The sequence below is a fragment of the Lynx rufus genome, unplaced genomic scaffold, assembly GCF_022079265.1.
Source record: "Lynx rufus isolate CCGP_SWC_20201006 ecotype Redwood Valley unplaced genomic scaffold, mLynRuf1.p SCAF_6, whole genome shotgun sequence".
Taxonomy (NCBI): Eukaryota; Metazoa; Chordata; class Mammalia; order Carnivora; family Felidae; genus Lynx; species Lynx rufus.
The window spans coordinates 51,663,012-51,687,810 of NW_025814878.1; the positions used below are offsets into that span (position 1 = coordinate 51,663,012).

At 42.3% G+C, this 24,799-nt stretch overlaps 1 pseudogene; it reads right to left on the bottom strand.

Annotated features, from left to right (window-relative positions):
- Positions 1-796: 796 nt before the first annotated feature.
- LOC124529112 (piezo-type mechanosensitive ion channel component 1-like) lies at positions 797-5,057 on the bottom strand (annotated as a pseudogene).
- Positions 5,058-24,799: the final 19,742 nt, after the last annotated feature.

Consider the following 24,799-nt stretch of genomic DNA (forward strand, 5'->3'; position numbering starts at 1 on the left):
CAACTGGTATAGAGTCCAAATACTTGTGCCCACTGCATCTTAGTATCAGAGTCACGAAGGAAAACGGAACATAGCTAAACACTGGATGGAACAATGCTTTTACTCACACAGAGAAGAGACAGCCTGGAACTTCCAGAAAGACCTGGCCAAAAGCAGTTCCATCGAGTACACCGAGAATCACACTATGGAACAGCACTGTGCAATGACAGCCAGGCAGCTTGCTGGAGGGTACCCTTTACAGGCCATCCCCAACCACTTCCCCAATTACATCTGTGTACCCAGGAGGCCTGAAGCCAACCCTATGAAGGAGCTGCAGCCCAAAGAGGAGGATGACTACCATGACATGAGTGTCCAGCGTTGGAAGGAGAGTGTGGGCTCAGGGGTTGCTGGCTTCCTTGAGTGGCGGTCATCAAGCTGCCAGACTGCCTGGCCAGCTGCCACCTGTTGCTGATATATGCTCTGAGTTAGCAATAGCTCTGGGCCAGGGACAGACAGAAGAAGCTCTGTAGGTGGAGCCCAGCTGCCCTCACTTTCTCCTGGGGGCCACTCCACCCCTTCTCTCTCCCAGAGCAGCCCCTGTCCCCTGCTCCTGAGGGTCTTCTGGGTTTTGGGCTCTCCCTCCTAAAATGTGGCCAAAGAACTTTGTGTTGGGGGTCTTGAGCTTCACTGGGAACTTGTCCCTAGGCCGGTCCCTCACTTCAGCCTGAATGTCCTCCTTGGTGGGGGCAATGGCTCCTTGTGGGGCCCTCCTCCATCTGAGGTCTCAGCAGGGCTGTCTGGATGTGCCGGTTTCTCTTCAGCCCCTCTCTTCACTGCTCCTGTCATGCTTCTTGGGGAGCAAACAGGTCCTCCCTGTGGTCCCACAGACCACAGCACCACATCTGGGGAAGGTGGAGGAAAAGGGCCACGAGGTGCACCAGATCATAGGTGATGTAGCTGTCAGTCTTCTTCAGGCCCAGGATGCATGGAGCGAAGCAGGGCTTGTTCTCAGCGCCGCATCACTGTGTGGCTGTTCCAGAGGAAGAAGCCAAACTGGAACAGGTTTTTGGTGACACTGTGAGGACAATGGCCTTCATCCAGAAGCGCTTGTTTGGCCACTGGATGGACAGCATGGCCCACAGGAAGATGAACACGGCGGCGCCAGGAAGGTGGCTTTGACGGTGACCACGTGGTTGAGGACGATGAGGACGGAGCAGAGCAGTTCCGAGTGGGCGGCCATACACTGGTAAGTGGCCTACAGCAGCCTCAGTGCCTGGCCCTGCCCCACCGCGAACCGCTGGGCCTTCTCCAGCTCTGGGACGCACAGGTGCGTGGTGAGGAGAGGTTCACTGCCCATGCGCGTCCGGCTGCCAGTGTGGGCTGGAAGCTCCCACGGTCATACAGGGAAGCCCACCAGCTCGGGACCACTTCCTCCTCGCTGCTGCTGCTGCTGCTGCTAAGGGTACTGTAGCCGGCGCTGAGGGGACTGCTTGTGTCGTCGGTTGTGCTGCTCAGCGGCTCACCTGATGCTGTGCTTGGTGCAGCGCGGGCCTCTGAGGGGCCTGGCAGCGTGGCCTGGGCTTTGCTCTCCTACAGCTGGTCCAGCAGGCGTTGGTGCGTCTCTCCGCCCCCGAAGGAGATCCTGCGAGTGGAGTTGGCACCGGCGCGCAGCATGTCGCTCTCGGCGCTGTGGTGCCGCGCGAAGCTGTGCAGCCAGTACGTCGGCCCGCGACTTCGGCTCAGGCCTCCTTCCCCGCGGGAACTCCACGGGGCTCGTGCTCAGCGCTTGCTGGGTCACGTGGCTGCGCCAGGCCTTCCGCTGGCTCCGCCTCTGGGCGCAGGCCGTCCCGCGGGCAGTTGTCCTGCCGGGCGCTGCCACCGCCGCCTCAGCATGACCGGGACGTTGGACACCCGCTCCTGCTGTGCCATCTGAAGGGCCCTCTGTGCACCCCCGCCTGGGGTCCGTGGACTGGGCCACCTTCCCCTCCTCATTGTTGGACTCGAAAAGAAAGTAGTCCCGGGCGGAAGTGGACGGGTCGGGGGCGGTCTCGCCACAGCCACCTCCACTGTTTCTGCGTGAGGGAGAAGACCCTTGGACTGCCGGGCCCTGGCTCCTGGTTTTGGGGCGGACCACCGCCCGCTGGGTCCTGCCTGTGCTTCTCCTGCTTGGCGCAGTTGTGCCAGGGACTTCTTTGCTTTGTGCCACGAGTGGATGCTTTTGAGGTTGACAGCATTGTAGAGGGCGAAACTCCTGGAGGCCTGCAGGGCGGGTGGCGTGGACCTTGGCCTCGATGTGCAGCAAGCGGTGGCTGAGGAAGAGGCAGCGCTGCAGCAGCAAGAACAGGGAGCAGAGGCCGTCGCAGAGGACCCGGCCTCCTCCACGGGCAGCAGGCAGTCCTGGTTCCTGCCCAGCGTCTCTTTGGAGTCATAGTAACCTTTGACTTCAATAAAAGCTGAGTGACCCAGCTGAAGTTGCTCTGCATTTACTCCACAAACATACAGGACAGGAACAAGAGCATGTTTTTGGAGATGATGGTGGTGACCGTGTATAGAGAATGTGGCAGTCCCATGGCAGGAGGCAGGCACGTGTGTTCTTCTGCAGCTTGGTGCTGAAGAGCAGCAGGTATAAGCATACTAGTACGTAGCCCAGCTTGAAGATGCTGATGTGAGTGGCCCCCTTGACAAGGCCAACCGGAAGAGGAATGAGAAGATGGCCACCTTCATCATGTTGAGGTAGGACCTTCAGGGGATGAAGTTAGCTTCATGGGTTAGGCTCCCCTCCACAGGCTCCAGGTGGTCAGTATTGATGCTGGCCACCCCTCTGTGTGCTTGGCAGGAGGTGCAGAGCAGCAGGAGGAAGTCATTTATGAGGTTGGTAGAGTTGGGGGCCCTGAATAAATTGGGCAGGCACCCCACTTGCATGTGGAGTTCACAAGGATGGCCTGGCCCCAGTGCTACAGGTAGTTTATGCACAGGGTGGGGAGAATGCCCAGGTACAGCAGGTACTGGTGCAGCAGCAAGAGTGCCAGGAAGAGGCACTGACCAGAGTGCTGGTGGGTGAGGATGGCCATGCAGGAAGATCATGACATTCCTGCACTGCCCAAACACCTTCACGGCCATCAGGAATATCCCCAGCCCAAGTTTGTAGAAGAAGAACTTGAGGCAGCTGAGCAAGTCCTGGCTCAGCCACTGGGGAGTGCTGTCATTTATAGACAGCAGGGGCCAGCAGGTGTTGTGGATGGTGATGTTCCTGGCATTGGTACATGGTGGCCTCAGATGCCAGCAGCAGTAGGGTCTGTAGGTGGTTCTGGATGTAGCCCAGGTTTGGAAAGCCCTTCCACACACCCAAACCAGTTAGCAGGGTTAATGGGCCTCTGGTATAGCAAAAACTGATTTTTTTTTTTCTTCTGTCTTCTGAAAGTTGGTGCTATTGAGAAAGGGTTCAGTATAGTTTCTGGAGTGCTCATGGGGTTGATGATCTCGATAGACAGTCTCGCACAGGGTGATGATGCTGATCCAGACAGTAGACTAGCAAGAAGCCATGGACCAGAAGTGGGGGTAAGGCAGGATGAAGGCCCACAGCACAACCAGTGAAAGGTTCATCATTAACACCTCCTTTGGGGCCATCCAGATAGTGTATAAGACTATCAGCTTGAAGATATGCAGCTTTAGCAGTTATCACAAGAACACCTGCATGTCGGTGAGGACATCCCAGAAGCCAGTGGCCAACTCCAACAGCTGTTTGCCCACAAGGCCCCACTTGTTTGCTGTTGCTTCTGGAACTTGTGTGGCTTGGTGGGAGCCAGCTGTGCTCAGCCCCTTGTCCTTAGAAACCTGTTCTTCCTCCTCCTGCTGCTGGACCAGTGGGGTGCCACTTACCACACCCTGCCTGTGAACCCCGCACAGGAGGTGGTGCCAGGTCAGGCGACATGCTTCAGACTGAAGAGCTGCATAAAGGGCTGGTGGAAGGAGTGCTGTGCAGGATGCAGGGGAGCAGGAAAAAGCCAGGGATGAAGATGCTGGAGAAGAACTTGGACATGCTGAGCTGCTCCAGGCTCAGGTCCCCCATCTGCTCATTGCCCACCAGGTTGTGCCAGTATATGGTGAAGTTGTGTAACTGGAAAGTATAGACAGCGATGAACACCAGCATGGTGTAGGCTACACCCAGCCACCAGAACGCTTTGAACAACTTCTGCTACCAGCTATAGTAGATGTGGAAGAGGGTGAGGCAGAGCAAGAAGGGGAACACAGAGATGATCTTGTAGATGATGGGGCAGCCGGCAAAGCTGACACCAATGAACATGCCATCAGACATGTAGATCCAGTACTTGGCATAGACACCTGTGATTGGCTGCCCCAGGCTCTGAAACAGCATCTACATAAACTCTGTGTCTTCCGTGGTGACTTCCATTAGTGCAGTGGGGGCTTCACCTTCAGCAGCTTTTTCCCCTTCCTCCCTCTTCCCCTTCCCCTCCCCACACCCTTCCTCTCCCCAGTCCTCCTCCTCCTCCTCCTCCTTCTTCTTTAAATGTTTATTTATTTTTGAGAGAGAGAGAGAGAGAGAGCATGAGCAGGGCCGAGAGAAGAGGGGAACAGGGGATCTGAAGCGGGCTCCACACTGACAGCACAGGGCCTGATGTGGAGTTCAGACTCATTAACTGTGAGATGATGACCTGAGCCAAAATCAGACACTTAAACGACTGAGCTACTCTGGCACCCCGAACAGCTACCTTTTGATACACCAGGTGTAGCAGGAGCCAGAAGGTAAGAATGTACAGCACCATGGCACCAAGGTTTAAGCAGAGGTAGCAGGTGTTCTCTAGCTCCAGATGGCCAGGCTGACAGGGCCAGGGTCGTGGTGAGCTCGGGACACTCCTCCATGACCCACGTGTAGGGTAGCCCACATAGTGCCAGCCTGTAGAGCAGGATGGAAGGTGATCAGAGCATGGCCAGCTGGTGGCAGCTGCACATCGACCAGATGAGGCAAGCCCAGAGCAGCAGCACAAAGGCATGAATGCCAGCCAGCTGTGGTAGGTGATGCTCCATATGATTTTGGTGATAAGGGCACATACATGCATAGAATACTGTTCCGTGATGAAGTGGGCCCCATGTCTCTCTAGGCTCAGCCTGGGGCACAGAGGGGTACAGCTGGATGGGGCTGTGGCCAGTCAGGTTGTGCCTGGTGTAGTTGTCAGTCTCTATGTCAGGTCCTGTGAGCATCATGTGCTGGGCAGCCTCCTCTTTCATGGCAGCCCTGGCCTGGCCCTAGACCACAGTCCACCTTGGTTAGCTCCACCTGTCTTTCTTCCTTGCCCCTGGAACCTCCTTTCTCTGGTCCAGGGGTGGTGTATGCAGAGCTTCAAGAGTGAGATTCATTACCTTGACTGGAAGACATCTGAGGCCCTGGAAGAGGTCTTCAAGAGGCTGCAGTTCAAGGTTGGGAGTCTGGATGAAGATGGTGCCTTAGCCTTCTTCAACATAATTGAGTACGCTGAGTGGGCCATCCTTCTCAAATCTTGTTCAACAAGCACGTTACAAGCACAACATACATTACCAGTATGGCTGGCAGGCTGCCATACAGGCCTGGGGTGATATACCTGTCAAACCGTAATGCAGGTGTCCTAAGGTGAGCTCAGGAAGGTGAGCTTCCATGGAGCAGAAGGACAGATGCTCCCTTGATCTTGATTTTCAGTGTGAATACACATTGTGAAAACAGGCCCTCATGATCCTTCTGATATCTTGGTAAGTTTTAAGTAGGAGGTGTCAGAAGAGTTACCACAAGGATAACTGGCTTGTGGTGGCCAAACGTTCATAACAATGTTGCTTTATGATCCTTTGAAATTGTCTCTTCCTATCATTGTGAAGTAGAATTCACCAAGCATTGGTGAATTATTCATTCATTAATAGGGAGGGAGAGTCGGGATTAGACCATCATGGGATAGGTTAGTTTTACCTTACTGATAATGTGTTGCTGCCATGGTAAGGCAGTCCTGCTTTATTTAGTACAAGAGGAACCTCCCTGTCATTTTTAAGAATCATAATTCTGAAATTCACTTTCACATCAAAGAAGTGTTCTGAGCTTCACACTTATGAATTCTATTTTGTTAATGCTGTTAATTTTTTTTTTTTTTAATTTTAGAGAGGGCAGGAGAGAGAGAGAGCATGGGGGAGGAGCAGAGAGAAAGAGTAACTTAAGAGTTAAACACTTAGCCAACTGAGACACGTAGGCACCTTGTTAATGCTACTTGAATGAAAAGTTTAACAATAAACTAACTACAGTCTTATTTAGGCACTCAGATTTTTGTTCCTGGAAGGATTTTGGAGATAGTCAAACCAATGGATTAAACAGTAGCCACTCATTGCCAATCAGTTATTGCCAGACTGCAATGAAGGCCCAGTGATGTTGGATCCTACAATTAAAGAAAAAAAAAAAAACCAAAACATTAATCTGTATGTTTATAGGAAATATTCAAATTTTAAAATGGCAGTAGTGAATTTAAAACTCTGTTAAGGTGAGAGACCTTGCTCTTTTAGTTTTTTTGTATCCTGCTATATTTCTCCTCATGTTGTGGATTGGAGATAGATGTTGCTGAAGAATTTAGTTGGAGGAATTCTAGGATATTGTAGATTTGATGTATTTTAAGACTGATACAGACAGGAAAAAAATTATTAGCTTTAGCCTTTTAATATAAATATTGACTGTTTTGAACCAGATAGGTATTAAGAAGCCATGTCAGTGAACTTTCTTCCCTTCTTAAGCTTTGATTCTTGATTAATCAGTCATTTATTAATTTGGATCTTCAAAGATACTTTATGTTAGTCCTGGGAGTTGTCCCTTCTATTAATCTAGAACTTGAAAAAATGCTTTAAAATCAAGCATTTATTCTCCTGTTCAGCTCAAGTTTTAGGGATTGGTATCTTCTGGAAGTAAGGCTCTCTTAAGAAAGCTTCCTGGGCAATGTGACATTCAAGGAGAATGGTGTGGGAAATACACTATGGAGAATCCAGCACCATTATTCAGAGAAAAGCTCTCAATATATTTAAATGTTATACTTGGAAGTGATAAAAATACTTACATTTTAAAAATGGAAAATGGGTGCCACTTTTTTTTCTTTTTCTTTTTCTTTTTTTTTTTTTTTTGAGATAGAGATAGGATATTCCTTGTGATCTTTTTTCCTTGGCTGATCTTGAGATTTGATTTCTCTGTTAAAAAAAAAAAAAAGAACGTGGTTGAACATTTGTTCTCTGAAGTATTTTGAGCTCTTTAAAGATGACTGGCATAGTTCTTAGTTTCCTGATACCTTTCTTAAGATTTCCTTCCTGAGAAAACGTTATCTCACAGCTGAAGAACAAAGCCTCTGGCCATATCCTGATGTTCTGATGTGTAGTTGATCAGTCTTTTTTTTTTTTTCTTAGTTTATTTATTTATTTTGCAAGAGACCGAGTGAGCAGGGGAGGGGCAGAGAGAGAGAATCCCAAGCAGGCTCCGTGCTGTCAGCAAAGAGCCTGATGCAGGGCTTGATCCCATGAACTGTGAGATCATGACCTGAGCTGAAATCAAGAGTTGGCTGCTTAAGTGACTAAGACACACAGGTGCCCCAATCAGTCTTTTTCAAATCTCAGGTAAAGGCAAGGTGAAGTGGATTTCTACCACTTTTCTTTTCTAACTATAAATATTTAGAACTAGAAACTTTTGAACCACACAACTGGGTATGTAAATATGTTTTGCCAAGTAAGGTGATGCTTTTAAAGTGGGTCCATTTAATGGTGAAAATGAAAATCTTGAATATTCATCATGGGAGATTGTGTGATGCTGGAAAACTCTAATACATGCAGTATAGGAAATTTCTCTACTCTAGAACTGAAATGCTTTTACGTCCTTGTTTGTGGCTTCTGTTTTGTGCTTTGTTTAGGCAATATATATTTTTTTCCCTTAATGAATAGCTGTTGAACTCTATGTTTTATATATCGGTAGGTGATTAAGAGACACTTCTGAAAATTAGTGATGAGCAAGTGCATTTCATGTTGCGAAGCAACATTTTGGCAGATGGACTTAGCCTGAAATTGAGACTGTCCTGAATTGGCTTTCAGCATCACAAATTAATTCCATGTGGAATCCCACCAAACCTTTTGGCATTAAACAGAGCATGATGTAAATGCTTGAAATGTACATCACACTTGATGAGATGGGCTTTCTAATAAAAAGTGAGTCCAGAGGCTAGACATCTGGTGGTGTGCTTTATGCAAAATACATTGTCAAATTGCAGCATATAGAAAAATAATGGTTGTCATTCTCTTTTGCTGCCATTCCTCCCAGGAACATGTTATAGTCTACATTTTAGTCAAAATTATGTTGATAATAATAACAAATAAGCTTCAGAGTTTTCCAAATGTACCATTACTGCTTGTTACTCTTAAGGAATGTGACTTCTGACCTGTAGTTTATGATGCTGTAGTTTTCTTTCTCACATATGTAGGTAAGATCTTCTCAGATGGTAAAAGAGGAGGATGTATGTTTTTCAAATGCTGACTTCTCTTTTTACTACCTGCTTTTATTTATAAAAACATGTTGCATTTCTTCTTTTGAAAGTAATTTATTCTGTTTCAGTTTGCTTTCTAGTTCTGGTTAATATTGATTTATTATTTTGAAGGTATTCTTTATAATTTTCATCAGATTCTCAGTTTTACTTTTGTAAACTTTAAGTTCTGTGACTTCACATTGTTATTATTCTCTTACTCATTATAAATAAGGTTTACATGTTTAATGAGACCTGAAAATACCTAAATTGATGAAGATAGTGTATGTAACAGTGGTTTAAATCACCATGGTAATTTTGTTTGAAGTATGGTTTTCTGAATGTGAAGTTAAAGAGGGTATAGTGATTTGATCCATTTATTTTGTCTATTCAGGTTAAAATCTGTAGGTTAGAGTAGAAAAGAGGTGCTGGTATCCATTCATCTCTCTTCTGTCTGGGAGACTTTCCCCACATTCCTCTGTACATTTGTCAGATAGCATTAATTACGTCTTCTATAAGCCCCTTACACTGATGCACAATGAAAAGCTTCTTTCATGCCATGTTGCTTTAAGTATGCGAAGTTTTAATGGACCACCTTGGGACCATGTTTTCAGTAAGTGGTTGAAGAGATTTTTTCCAAATTGTTACTGTCAATGAGAAACTAGACCTGTATTAAGGGAGGCAGTACAAGGAAATTTATATCAATGGAAAAAAAAACTAAACCTTCTTGAAATCACTATTGTTCACTGACAAAAAGGGAGACTGTAATTTTGAAGGCCTCTTCCAGTGACTGAATTGCCATTTGAGTTGTCTTGGCCTCCTATGAGTGGATCCCTCACCGTAAAATGAAATCTCTTTGTTGCTTGTGGTTATAAAGTTTTGTTCTTTAATAATAAATCTAGCTCAGAGACATTGCTTTACTGTAAATTTGTCTCCACTGAAGTGCTCGTAAACAGTATCTGCTTCTATTACCAGTGGTAGAACCAGGTTTGAGCATCTTGTAGAGTAAGCATATGCACTGAGAATCAATATGTGTTTTATTAGCACCAGGAGACTCATTGGATTGATTTTTTTTTCTTTTTACTTTTATGGGCAATTGCTATAAAAAGGTAAATTAAAAAGTTAACCATCTGCTACCTCACTTTTCATTTAAAATCTTTTATTTGATTACTCTTTCCAGGTAATCAATGCTTTCTATTTTGCTATTATGCTTGCTAGTGAATGAAGGTGGGTTTAATTTATAGCTTTTATTTATCTAACGGTATTGTCAGAGTCACAATCTTTATGCATCCTATTAGTAGTCTGGAAAATATTTCTTACTACATCGAAACAGAACAAAATTCAATTTAGAAATATAATTTCCTGCCATGGAGACACTTGATAACAGGGGGGAGATTAATGGAGCCCAGTGACAGAAACTTGATTTAAAGCAGGAGATTAATACTGCTTTATCAGCCTACACTGCAAGTGAATTGGCTCTGGAAGAAAAAAAAATCTGTTTGAAGTTGCTGAGTTGTCGGCTTGTTGGTTGGAAAAAGGTCTCTGGACACTTATTTTGTTATTGCTGAGTATTTGCTGCATTCTTGTCTATTTGACAACATAGGAACAGACCTATGGCGCAACACCAGACTTGCTTATTTTACAGTAGTAACATGTTTCTTATTATTCCTTTTGATCCCACAGGAAGCTTGAATGCTGTGGAGGTCAGCTTCTGACTTAAGGGGATTTTACTCAGTAAATCATGTCAAAATTAACGAATAGAATTGTGCTGACACTCCAGTTTGGTTGGATTTAAGTAAAATGTTTAAATGGTATTTTTAATTGCAAAGCCCCTGCCCCTAAATCCCATTATAAATACTTTTTTCTATCCTTTACAGAAGTCATTAATTCCTGCCCCCCTGCCCCCAACTATAAAAGTGTGAATCTTCCAGTAGAATTCAGAGCAAATCTGAAGATTACCTCAAAGGGTTACAATGCCCACTAGATCTGTTCTGAAACAAAATATGGAGCTTGGTAAACTGTTAGAATGCAGCATACTAAAGGAAGTGGGTCTGAATTTTGATTTCTGAAAAAAAAATTATTCTCAGGAAATTAAAGTATTCATATTGCTGGAATTAAACTTTTTGAACTTTGCTTGAGCTATATGGATTTTTAAACTTGGTATTTGTCTAGTAAATCCCTCCTGGGAAATAAAAAAGAAATGGAATGAATTCCTTACCCAGTAGCATCACAAAAATGGCTCTGTGTTTCTCAAAAGCTTGAGTTTTTACATAATCCCCTACAAATTACTTAGTAACCTTATTTCTGAGAGGAGATAGTTAACAACTTTTATTTGTTTTTATTAACTGAAACTTTGTAGAAGTGAACTGAAAAAAACTTGTGTTTTTATTAAGTTGTATAGTAGAAAAAGGATTTTGCTAGAAATCAGACTATCTGGGTTGTCGTTTAAGGTCCTTTAACAACTTTCTGTCTTCTTATGGGCACTTTTAAACTACTTTGTATTTCTAGGACAGCCGAATAATAATAATATCTGCCTTGCTACCTTGCAGGGTTATTGAGAATAAAAATGAGATGATTTATGCAAGGTATTTAGACATATAAAGGGCTGTAGGAATATAAGCAATTTTTCTTAAAATAGTATTAGCACGATTAGGCTACTTTAAATATATTGCATATAGGATTTTATTGGAGGGAGAGGTATCATTTCAAAGACATGTATGCTAATTTTATGTTGCTATAACTAAAACTATCAATATTTCTTGGAATTGATCCACTGTAGGTTGTTTAGATGTTTTTAAATATGTGGAGAGTAATGACCTGTAGCACATTTCTCTTTGGAACTAGACACATGGAATAAATTAAGTAGAAGAAACTTAGGGCCAATTTGATTTGCTCATGGTGGGCTCTCAATACATTAAAAAAATGAATGATAATGAATCAACGGTAGTAAAGATGGTCATAAGTGCTCTGAACCAAGTCCTTTGGGTGGTGCTCTGTCTGATGTCACTTGCATGGCTTCTTTAGTCTTCATTGGCTTGTGGACTCTGTTTGGTGCTCGAAAAAATACATATGCCTGAAAGGAGAATTAGACCCTCTTAAAACTCTTTTCCTAGCTTGAAGGCACATACAAAAGTCCCAGGTAAAGCACATTAAAGTGGCTAAACATTCACTCAGAGGGGAAGGAGTTGCTTTCAGGAATTTAAAATCATTCAAGTCCTAAGAATTTAGCAGAGAAGACAACCTAAAAGGGTTTTTAATTTCAGTGAACATGCATGTGCTTTTATCCCCTCTTATTTCACAGATCCAGAGGGACCTTCTCGAATATGCCCCTTTGACCTTTTCCTAGTCGTCAAATTACCCTTATCCTGCTTTTTCTCTTTTGCACTTCCTTTCCCAAATGGCCTTTCTTTGGTAATGCAGTTTAAATTGTGCAGTGCCTACACCAGACGTTGGCACTTGGATTAATTTTAATCCCCTTCGTTCTCATTTGCTGGGATGTGACCATCAAGCGTGCTGACCTCTTGGGAGCTGGTCTGCGTTTTGCCTGGGGTTCATGGCATCCCCCAATATTTGAGAAGCTTTTATTTTCCATCTTGGGGAACACAGTATTGGAGATTTTTCTTCTCTTTTGTTTTTCTTTTTTAACTCCCCCTTCTCTGTGCTGAAAGTTACATCTGGGAGCAGGAGAGCCATTTGTGAAGATTACTGACTGCGTCAGCTCAGTTGCCATTATGAATTCGAGTTGGCAAATCAGACTCAGGAGACACAGACAGGCTTTAATCAATACAACTCTTACTGAACTTCCTGGAAGGAAACACAGCCGAAGACCAGCAAGGAGACAGTGTCATCAGCTCATGGGGATGCCTAGCAGCTACCTTAGTAGCAGCTTTTTGTTTGCCCCCTCACTCACACAGGTCCAAGGTGTGAGAGTCAGGGTGGGTGGGGTCACCTTGTCACAAAGAGGCCACTTCCCCCACCAGTCTTGTATATGGTTTTCATCAAGCTTGAGGTCTGCATGCCAGCTCACAGATCCCTCAGCCCAGGTTTTTGTTTTACACAATACAGAGGGAGAGACAACTGTTCCCCATTTATCTTAACTCTACTGTTTCCAAGGAAACAAGGCCATGGGAGGCAGGAGGTCATTCTCAGACAGGCCTGCCTCAGCCAGGCCTGATATTAACCCTTTATTCACACTTATACATGCTGCTGTGGAAATGGTAGCATCACTGTGTGCAAGGCAAATGCTAAGTTTCAGTATTATAGTGGAATGTCTTTAATGTCAGTGTTTACCACTCTGTGTTTTCTAGGGCAATAAATAGAAAAAGAAGGCCTTAGACAGTCATCTCTGTGTTCAACCCTCCACATTTTTTAAGTGCACACTGCATACCACACCTGATTTTAGATACTAAGAATGCAAAAATGGACAGGCCTGGCTCCTGAATACTTCAGAATCTGAAGGGTAGTTCTCTCAGGATTTGGATTACTACAATATCAAGCTCCCAAGTTCCACATAGAACTGAGTGAGAAGATAACTCAATCTTTTGCTACTATTTTGTATTTTATAGACGTTATTCAGCCGTTCCTTACAAGTATGACCATATAGAATAGTAACTGATATTCACAGTGATTACTCTGGAATGTTGTAAGATTATTAAGTGCTCTCCCAATCATTGAAAAAGGACTTTTGGAACTGTCTGTAATTTTAGATTATAAATATTAAGTTCATCCTTGTATACCTCCCAGCACATTAACAAAGTATTGTATGTCTAGGAAGTGAATGATCAAGGTTTCTTGAATTAAGTCTAAATAATATCACCAGGGGCATTACACAGTATTCAAGACATTAAGTTATAGAAAAATAAACTGGAGTACTTCAAATTTAAACTTATGGAACTTACACTTCCCAAAAGTTTATACATGCTGCCAAAGGAGAATTATTCAAAGCACATTAGATAAGTCCATTAGCTGTATTTCTGTAATAGGTTATGGGAGGGTAGAATGTTGAGGCATGTTACATCCCACCCTTGAAACAGATGTCGGGGGGCATAGCTACTGCCTTACACAACATGCTTCTGAAGATCACCATCAGATGTGATTCTAAGCGGGGAGAGACATGGATCTGACCCATTCATTCTGATTTCATTCCCTAAAATACTTGTTTGTTACATTCACAGATTTTTTTTCTTTTTCTCATTATTTGAGTAGAAAACGAATTGGTGGGTCTTTTGCCAGTTTAGGGAAGAATCCATTAATGTACCTGAGAACGTGTTCAATATTTAGATTTAGTTTCAACAATTTCTGAGTACCTGCTATATGCCAGGTACTTCCACATGAATCATCTGCTTTGATTCTCACTATAAGCCTTCCATAATTTTTCACTTTTTACCTGAGGACATTAAGTTCTGAGAAGTTGAAAAACTTGGCTGAGTCACACAGCTGGAAAATGGCAGAACTAAAATGTGAACTATCTTTTGAGTCAGAGGGTAATGTCATTATACCACCACCAACTATAAGTTGAGAAAGAAAAACAAGAAAAAACTTTGTGGTACTATTTGGCAGTCAGAAAGTAGGAATTTATAAAAGTGGGAAGCCGCAAGATCACAGTAGCATATTTTTAATTCCTGAAACAAAGCAAGCATAGCACATGTACTTTGCTTTGGTGGCTTCTAGGTCTTTTTCAAATCTTACCTCAAGTGTTACCACATCAAAGAGGCCTTCTCTTAACTCTATTTTCTAGCCCAGTGTACTGTTTTATTTTTGAATGTTTCTTAAGTTTTTATTGCATGTTTACCTCTTAAAGTTTTTTTTTTTTAAATGTTTATATTTGAGAGTTAGAGAGAGACAGAGCATGAGTGGGGAACAGGCAGAGAGAGAGGGAAACAGAATCTGAAGCAGGCTCCAGGCTCTGAGCTGTCAGCACAGAGCCCAACATGGGGCTCGAACTCGTGAACCTGATCGTGAGATCATGACCTGAGCTGAAGTTGGGTGCTTAACCAACTGAGCCACCGAGATGTGACTTTTAAAATGTATTTACTGTCTGTTTATTTCTTTGGGCTCTAAGGTTGATAAAGCCACTGTCTCTTCAGTGTTTATCACAATGACTGCCATGTAACAGATACTTTAAATCCTTTGGAATGAATAAATGAGTAAATGAAAGGCAACCAATGAAAGGACCGAAAGTAGATGCCTATCACCTTTAATCCTGATTAAAAATCAGTATTGGTAAAATCATAGTTGTTTAAAATTGGCAGATGGAGCACACATATTTAACCACCATTCCCTCCCCAGTCCCGCTAAAATAAGAATAAAAGATTGTATTTCACAAAGAATACATCTTCAAGGAAAAGGAGATCAGAAGAAGACAACAGCCAGGAAATTTGGGAAACTAGAGAACAGGTGGATTATCTCCAAAAAGTAAAGTGGATTTGAGAATTCTGAATCCTGGCCCACAGTTGTAAAAGTTAAAAAAGCAATCTTATTAACACTACAAAACCCCAAGAAAGCTGTCACAGATTAGTGTCACAGGTTCTTCTAGAAGGGGAAGTGGAAGTAGGGCTAAGAACAGAAGGACTGATTGAAAATCTGTTTGAGAAGCTACAGCTGAGAAGGCTCCTGTCTCCAAATCCAATCTCTGTTTCTGCCTTTTGGAACCCCCTCATCACCGTGTTTTAGCTAAGCATGTACAGCCCAGCTAGCAATGACATTTCCCAATCTTTCTTTCAGGGAGAGATGGCTACATGAATAAATTGTAGCTAATAGGATGTGATGAGTCAGGCTCTTAGAAAAGAAGTTAATTTTCCTCCAATTTCTCTCTCCTCTCTTCCTGTGAGCTGGAATATAGATATCATGTGTTGAGTTGACTTGTACCATCTGAAGAGGACCTCCTAGAAGAAGGTGGAGCAAGAAATAGAACACATCTGGACTTTTTTTTTTCCTTCTCATGGAGCAAAGTCAACTCAACCAGGACCAACTACCTTCTTTTCAACTGTTTTGGGAAGAAATAAAGTATCTTCCAAATTAACATAGAAACAGATCTTAAGACCTTCTTTCCCACTTTGCACAACCAGGTGACTGCCTCTCACCTACCCTGGCAGGAAACTAGGTTTATTTATGCAGGACCATACTAAAAACGGGGAGATTAAGTGAATACTCGCATACTGATACATTCCCTGTCCATTTTTTCTACTCGTTCCCAGAATATGGAGTCAGACTTCATCTATATGTATATGTAGGAGACTGGAAGAGTCTGATCTGAAAAATCTGACCAGCGCAAGAGAAAGACCTTCATCTCCTGACATTGAATGGCGGCCAGTGAAACACCTAGGCAGATGACTAGACAGAACAAAGTTGCCAAGTCTCACCCATGCACACAGAGCTTTAATGAACTTGTTGGTGCGACACTTTTAGAGGCAGACAACCAGGGATCTTCTAACCTTTTAGGAAAGTGTGCCAGTAAGGCTGATGGAGACGGAAACAACCTGAAAAACAATCTTGGAGGGAATAGGCACTAGGAAGACAATAGGAAGAGAAAAATATGACCAAAGGAAATTATTAATGTTATTTAATTCTTTAAAATGTCTATTTTTGAGAGAGAGAGAGAGGGAGAAAGAGAGAGGATGAGCAGGGGAGGGGCAGAGATAGAAGGAGACACAGAATCCAAAGCAGGCTCCAGGCTTTGAACTGTCAGCACAGAGCCCAATGCAGGGTTTCAACCCACAAACTGCAAGATCATGACCTGAGCTGAAGTTGGACGCTCAACTGACTGAGACACCCAGGCACCCCTGACCAAAGGAAATTATTAACCAGGGGGATGAAAGAAGATATTGCAGCCATAGAGAAAAAAAATACTGGCTATAAAAAGTAACATTCAGAAAACTGTAAGAGATTCTAAAAATTAAAACTATGAGAGAAGAAATGAAAATTCAGCAGAAGGGTGGGAAGATAAAATTGAAGAAATAAGCCAGAATATAGACCAAAAATAATTTTATTTATTTATTAAAATTTTTTTTTAATGTTTATTTTTGAGAGAGAGAGGCGGGGGGGGGGGGGGAAGAAGAGAATCTGAAGCAGGCTCCACACTGTCAGCACAAGGCCTGACGTGGGGCTTGAACTCACAAACTGTGAGATCATGACCTGAGCCAAAGTTGGATGCTCAACCGACTGAGCCACCCAGGTGCCCAAAAATAATTTTTAAAATATCTCAGTATTGAAGGACAAGAGTTTCCAGAATCAAAGAGCCTATGGACTCATGGGAGTGTAAATGGATCCAACCAATTTAGAAAACAGTTTGTCATTGCATTTCAAATAGGAAGCAAGCATAACATAAAGAGTAGCATTTTTATAACAAAATTGATAGCCCCATTTTACCCCTTAAAATATGTGCAGGTGTGACTTTGTTAAAAATAAAACTAACATTTAAAAGAAAGCCATTAAAAGGGCGCTTAGGTGGCTCAGTCGGTTAAGTGTCTGACTTCAGCTCAGGTTGTGATCTCATAGTTTGTGAGTTAGAGCCCTGCGTCAGGCTCTGTGCTGACAGCTTAGAGTCTGGAGTCTGATTCAGATTCTGTGTCTCCCTCTCTCTCTGCCCCTCCCCTGCTTATTCTCTGCCCCTCTCTCAAAAATAAATATTTAAAAATAAATAAAAGAAAGCTATTATACTAGTTTCTTTAAATAGCAATAATAGCTACTGTTTACTGAGGACCTTCTATCTGTTAAGCATGAAAACAAGTTTTTTTCAGATATTATTTCTAATTCTTACAGAACCTTGATCTATACCATTTACAGAGAAGAAAACTACCCCTCAAAAGAAGTTAAATGACTTTTCCAACAACACATCCATCTGGCTTCAAAGCCTACCCTTCCTTCTCTAGACCTGCTTTTATTTCTGAGGACCTAACTGGAGTAAAGATATTCTTGACTTTATAGGGGTCCTAGAAACTGAGGTTCACATGGCTTTGCTGTGTAACATACTTCATGATGGTGAGAGAAATACCAGGAATTTCTGAATTTGGTCACAGGTCTGAATTTGTGATCTGAATTTGACAACTTTGTTCTCTTCTAGCAAGTGGAGGCATTTAGAAGGCTTTTCTGATGGCCACTGAAGGAGAGAAAGTCCTCTGATGCCGGGGTCTTTCCAGTGGAAACATGCTGAGTAGAATTGGGAAGGTGGGTGGCAAGTGTCAACATTTGGATGAAATATGACTGTTGATTCTCTTTCTTTTGTGAACTAGTTTTAGACTGTTAGGTTCTATAGAGGCAACTTCTAAGTAAACTAGAAGTGACAGATAATAAACATATAGCTAGGGCTGTAGCAACTGAAATCGATGCATTTCAAGTTCCGCAAAGAAGAAAACAGTCAAGATGTTTCAAGTCCTTTTAGAGTGATAAATGCAATTTACACAATAAGCAAGAAGCAGTGATTGGGAATAGACGGTGTAAGATCCCATCTAGGAGATAGAAAAGAGGTGTTTGATGGGGTTGATGCTGCTAACCTTAGGAACTGCCAACAAAATTGGCTCTGAAAGTTATAAAAAACCTGTGAATATAAGCCAAAAGACAGAAAAAGTTTAGACTTCTTTTTGCTTCATGTCACTTGCATAGTGGTGATTAGACCCAACCAGGATAGTACAGCTGCCTTGTCTTAGAGAAGTGGAACCACACAGAAGTCAGGTAGGTCTACAGGAATGTAAAGACATTTCATGCAAGTAGAGGCAAGATGAGCTCCTATGTTTCCAGAGAGCTCTCCCTAGGCCGCTGCCAGATCTTATACTATACCATTTCCTACTGTTAAACTGAATGGCACACTCCATTGACAGGAGCCCTTGTGGGGCACAAAATGAACTCAGTGAAGTTTTATAATAGTCTGTTATAAAATATGTTTCATGCATCTCCCAACCTGTAAAGTCTGTGCCTTTCAATAATCTTATAACATGGCCATGAGAGTTGAGGGACATGTCCCCTTTCACCCTACAAAGACCATAGTCTTGATGTTAGGGGCACTGCTTCTCCTTCCCTCTTCCAATTTTTTAAAAAAAATATAATTGATTGTCAGTTGGCTAACGTACAGTGTGTACAGTATGCTCTTGGTTTTGGGGATATATTCCCATGGTTTTTCACTTCTCTTTCCCTCTTCTAAAGAGGGAGCTTTACAAAGAGGCAACAAGGTATCCTGTGGGCAAAGCCTGGCCTTTGGAGTTACCATAGAAGAGAGGGTCTGAGGAGGATTGCTTTCTCAAGGCCACTCTGATTCTGGGCAAGTTATCTAACCTCTGAAATATGTATCATCTGCTGTAAAACAAGGATGGTGTTATTCCCTACTTTAGGGAGCAGTGGGATAATGCATGTGGAACACACAGTAGAAGCTGCACATAATCAGCATTCAGTAGACATCAGCTTTATAAAGTTACCTCATTACTTTAAGCTTCCTTCCCTAACTCCTAGAATGGGTACAATAAAACCCTCTCCATGGTGTTGTTTATGGAATGAGAGCAAGTGTAGGTGGAGAGTCTGGCTCACGATGAGTTCTTGATGAATGGTTGCCATTATCCCTTAGTCCTGCAAACCACTTCAGAGGTTGGAGTTTCAGAAGGGCTCAGCAGTGTGAGGTTGATCCCAGGAGACACACAAAGCAAATGGAGATTACTTAGATTAATAAGATAAGGTCTCTTTTCACTCTTTTTATCTCATTCAGTTAAGGCTCTTGGGGTTGATGCATCCCTGGCTCACTGGGCTCCAGGATGAGGCTCCACTCCAGGCACTGACTGGTCAGGATGTACTTTGTTTCTTGGGTTCCAAGCCTAGTTGCTCTCCCAAACTGACTCCCTTTCTTGTTTCATGGCTAATAGCTAGAGAAGGGGCTAAAGAAAGTGTCTCTTTTCTTTGTTACCTGCTCTTTTCTCCTTTAGTCATAAAAAAGATTAGGAACTTAAGGTTTAAGGTATACAATCTAGTCTGGCATATTCCACTGTTCCTGTTAACTGTTGTTTTGTAAAAATTAAAAAAAAATAAAAATAAAAAATCAGCCTAAGTTTAAAGTCATAGAACATTGACAGCTACTATATTAGGTTTGACAATTTCTGATTGGGAATTTGGAGGGCTCAGCTGGGCAGTTCTGGCTCTAGGTCTCCTGTGTTTACAGTCTTATGTTTTCTGGAACTGGAACATCAGGGACCTAGGGCATCTGCGTGCTGGCTGGGCACTTCTCTCTTCATGTAGACTCAGCACTTGTAGTCTCCTTGGGTGGGATAGTTTAGTTTCTTCACAGCATGATGGCCTCACACTAATTCAGAGTGCTCATGTGGTGGCTTAAGGCTTTAGCGTAAGTGTCCCAGAGAACCAAGTGCACACTGCATTGCCTTTTGTGACCCAGGCTCAGAAGCAGGACTGGCTACATAATTTGGGGGGGGTGGCACTACAAAATGAAAATGTGAGTCCTTTGTTGCTAAGAATCTGAAGATTGCAGTAAGGAGCCCTCTGAGCACGGGGCCTTTTATGATTTCATAGGTCCATGACTAGGAAAGTCACTCTCACTAAGGTCAACCCAGATTCAAAGGCAGAGAACCTAGAAACATAACTTCTGATGACAGAAGTGTTCCAGAATTTGCAGATAGATGTTAAAATCCTCATATCCAGATTTGTCTGATCCCTCCTTTTTTTTGACTTTTATGTTCTCTACTGGTCATTCTATTCATTCTTACTTCATGTGTAGTATCCTTTCCTTATATTAGGGTCCTTAGTATTATTTGCAGGGTTTTTTTTTTTCAGTTTTTATTTGAGGTTAGTCAAATTTAGATTTTTAAATTACATGTTTTTTTAATGTTTATTTATTTTGGGGGGGAGAGAGAGAGAGACAGACAGACAGTTTGAGTGGGGGAGGGGCAGAGAGAGGGAGAGAGAGAGAGAGAGAGAGAGAGAGAGAGAGAGAGAGGTACAGAATCTGAAGCAGGCTCCAGGCTCCGAGCTGTCAGCACAGAGCCCGACACGGGGCCGGAACTCACAAACAACACAATCACGACCTGAACTGATGTCACAGCTCAACTGACTGAGCCACCCAGGTGCCCCATAAATAACATGTTTTTAACAATTGTATGGAAATTTGGCTTTCACATTTACTTGACCAAATGCTTCTGGTGCACCTGGAAATGGCTTGTCATAATTTTCTGCCTTTCATTGAGCTCTGTGCTCTGTAGCCAGCTGCCTCCGGGTTGTGTCGCTTTGTGTTCAGCATCTGTCAGGGCAGAGGGAAGGGTTGAATTCATGAAATTCCTCGAAGAAGAAGACAGACATCTTGATTGGGGTTCAAGCTGAAAGGTGAAAATACTATGTTTCCCCAAACACACACACACACACACACACACACACACACACACCCACACACCCACTCTTTGGACATATGTGTGATGGTGCTGTCTCCTTTGGCACATTAAACATCTTTGCCTGATGCAGCTGTGGGTTTTTAAATTTAAGCCTCATTACCATGTGATCTTCATTAAGATTTTTCCAGATTATTGTCTTCTACTCAGGCCACTGAGTTTCTTAATTCTTAAAAATTAATTACCTATTAATGAGCTTGTTTATGTCACTTTCAGTTTATATGGCACTAAATTCTTAGATATGAATTAGATATTAACTAGCATGTTTGTGTCACATTAAACTGATATGGCGCTTTCAGTTTTGTCATTACCCAGTTGGAACCTCACAGGAAACCTCTTTAGATTTGTTCCTACTGATAGTTGAGAAAACTGAGGTTTGAAGTATAAGTGCCTTTTTCTAGATTACACAGATTTGATGATGTGGAGCTGAAAACTGAACCCAGGTCTTTCAGCTCCTGTGCTTCCTGTGTATTTGCACTGCATCATATATCTCCCATTGAATTCAGACTTCGCTGAATTCAGTGTTCGGTGAACAGTGAGAGATGATGTACGTTTAGTTTTTCCTTATCTGTGTCAACAACAAGTCTCAGTGGTGCTGGCAGAGGAAAATCACAGATAATTGCCCAAGGCCTTGCTTGAACATTTTTTCTGTAATTTTTTGAGTAGATAATGAACATGATCAAAAGTCTTCATCTATCCTTGATCCTACAATGTGCAGCTGTAACTGTATTCACATATCGTTTAAAACACTCACTGATGGTAGCATGCCATATATTCTGTTCTGCACCTTGATTTGTTTCATATAGTAATATCACTTGGAGCTCGTTCACTACCATCATCGACTGCAGAATGTGTGTGTTCAGTCACTTATTTAACTGGTCCTCAGTGAAGGGTGTTTGATTTTTATCTGATTGTTTTCTATTACCAAAAAAAAGTTACGTTTAATTCCCTTTTACATACTTGTTTGTGTATATGTGAGAGTATTTTAGCAGTATATATTAGGGTTAGAATACGTATATATAAACTTCTCATAGATATTTTTATATAAGTAGAATTTATGTGTCAAAAATTTGTATATTTAGGGGTGGGCTCAGTCGGTTAAGTGTCAGACTCTTGGTTTCGGCTCAGGTCATGATCTCACAGTTTGTGAGTTCAAGTCCCACCTTGGGTGCTACACTGAGAGTGTGGAGGCTGCTTTGGGTTTTCTCTCTCTTCCTCTTTCTCTGCTCCTTCTTCACTCACTCTTGCTCTCAAAATAAATAAGTAAACTTAAAAAAAAATTGTACATTTACATTTTGGTAGATACTCCCAAATTTCTCTGTAAAGAGGTTGATTTTGGAAGAGATGAGGACATGACCACCAGTTGATCTTCGAGCTGGACCTGGGCAATTAGAGGCTCATCACCCCCTCCCCTGTCCCTAGAATATATTTTTTACACACCGTGCCCATAGCTGGAGCTGTTTTCAACGACACAGCCTTCAGAGAGTAATGTGTTCTTGAGACCATCTGGATGGATACCTGACTGAACTCCATTAAGGGCTCTATATAAAATTTTACAGTTCTGAGGGGTATGTATAGAAATCTACTTTTTCTTGTAGCCATTTAAGTCACGCCTTTATTTAAGTTCCCTTACTTATTAAACCTGCTACCAACCAGTCTGGAGTGAGTGATCTGCTTGTTTGTTGGGTCTCTCCTTGCCCTTTGTGTACGGGAGCTAATTTCAGATTTCACTTGGGATGTTCCCAAGGTTGTGAATGAAACAGAAGGTATGTTCTACTTACCTTCCCACCAACATTGTTATAAGAGTATTTGTTTCATCTCTCTAATATAATATGCAGTCAAAGTTTTGTTTTTTTCTAATCTGATTGCTAAAAAGTGGAATCATAGTGTTATTGGAATTTCACTTATTTTGTGAAAGCTTGAATATTTAACATGTAGGAAAACCATTGTATTTCATTTTCTTTCTTTCTTTTTTTAAGTTTATTTTATTTATTTCAGGAGAGAGAGAGCATGGAAGGAGCAGAGAGAGAAAGGGAGAGAGAGAGAATCCCAAGTAGGCTCTGCACTGTCAGCGCAGAGCCCGTTGTGGGGCTCAATCTCATGAACCGTGAAATCATGACCTGAGCTGAAATCAAGAGTCAGATGCCTAACCGACTGAACCACCCAGGCACCCTGTATTTCATTTTCTGTGACTTACTGTTTTTGCCCATTTTTTCCTTTGAGTTGTTGATAGTTTCTGATTGATATATTGGATTCTTTATGTGTATTGAAGATAGGTTCTCCTGTTTGACATTTGCAAGCTGGAGAAAGAGCATTTTCAGGCAGAGAGAATAGCAAGTAAAAATACCTGAGGCATGCAAGAAGAATAGAAAGAATAGTGGGGCTGTTTTTCTCCACTTTGTGATTTCTTTTCAAGCTGAAATTAAAAATTGTTATGGAGTCAAATTCGTTATTTTCTTATAATCCAGTTATAAAGTAGGTTCAAAACCATCCTTGACTATTCTTGCAAGTTTATTTTTCCATATTTAACTTTAGAATTAACTTGTTTCATTCCAAATATTCCTATTGGTATCTTTTTTTTTTTTAATTTTTTTTTTCAACGTTTTTATTTATTTTTGGGACAGAGAGAGACAGAGCATGAACGGGGGAGGGGCAGAGAGAGAGGGAGACACAGAATCGGAAACAGGCTCCAGGCTCCGAGCCATCAGCCCAGAGCCTGACGCGGGGCTCGAACTCACGGACCGCGAGATCGTGACCTGGCTGAAGTCGGACGCTTAACCGACTGCGCCACCCAGGCGCCCCTTCCTATTGGTATCTTTATTGGGCTAGCATTAAATGGCTATCGTTACTTTAATACTGAGTTTTACTAGCTACTCATCTGAATTTTAACTTGACTTCTTGAAATCAACAAATGTATGAGGACAAGTGTTAATAATATTCTCATTTTACAGAGGAAGCAGAGATCTTTTTAGAGGTTTTAAACATTGTTATTGCTCAAAGTCACAAAAATGACAAATCTTGAAGAAGACCTAAGACAAGATGTTCTCCCTTTATACTCCTGATCTTTCTGTTGTTCTATGGCCTACACATCCAGTCAGTCTCATCTGTCCTTTTATGTCAGGGAAAGGCAGGTTCTTGAGACCATGGGCACACCTGTTATGACATGCAACCATGCTAAGAAACATGATGTAGTAAAAGAAGCTGTAGGGTGGGGAATATTCCAGTTGCTCCCTGACTTTGCTCTTTCCTATCTGTGAGATCTTGGGAAAATTATTCAACTTTTGTAGAATCTCAGCTTCTTGTTCAGTAAATGGTGGATTGCACTTAATTTGTGGAGGATTAGTGACAATGTATCCTATCCTGTTTGGCATTTTGGAGGCACTCAGTAAACGGTAGATATTTCCCCCTTCAGAAATGTGAAATACTTTCCCATATGGCATTGTGCTTTTGTGATCACTTTGTAGTGTGAAATTTACCAGACTGGTGATTTTCTTCCCCCACAGCTGAAGTTCTAGGCTGTAATAAGGGGAAAAATCTTTGTCCCAGATAGAGAAATGGTCTCTTTTTAAGGTGTCCTAGCACCTTGGTCTCCATAGCTTCCCCCCTTCAGCTGTGCTATGGCTTTGGGCCTCTTCCTTTTTGCTTTAGACTATATTTTGGCTTCTTTGGAGGGTTCCCCCAACCCCCTATTTTTTTCTAAGGCTAATTTTTATAAGAAAATAGCCATTTAAAATGAATCCATTTAGAATAGGGACCAAAACGTTCTAGTAAATATGAAAAAGGCCTAAATTGACTTCTTGCCTTGAAAACTAAAACTAAAAACTTATGAAAATAAGTTTTCTTATTGGAATAAAATTAACAATAATTATAATAATGAACTTAGATTCAATAAGGAATGAATCCAGATTGATTTGCTTTTGGTAAAAAAAATCT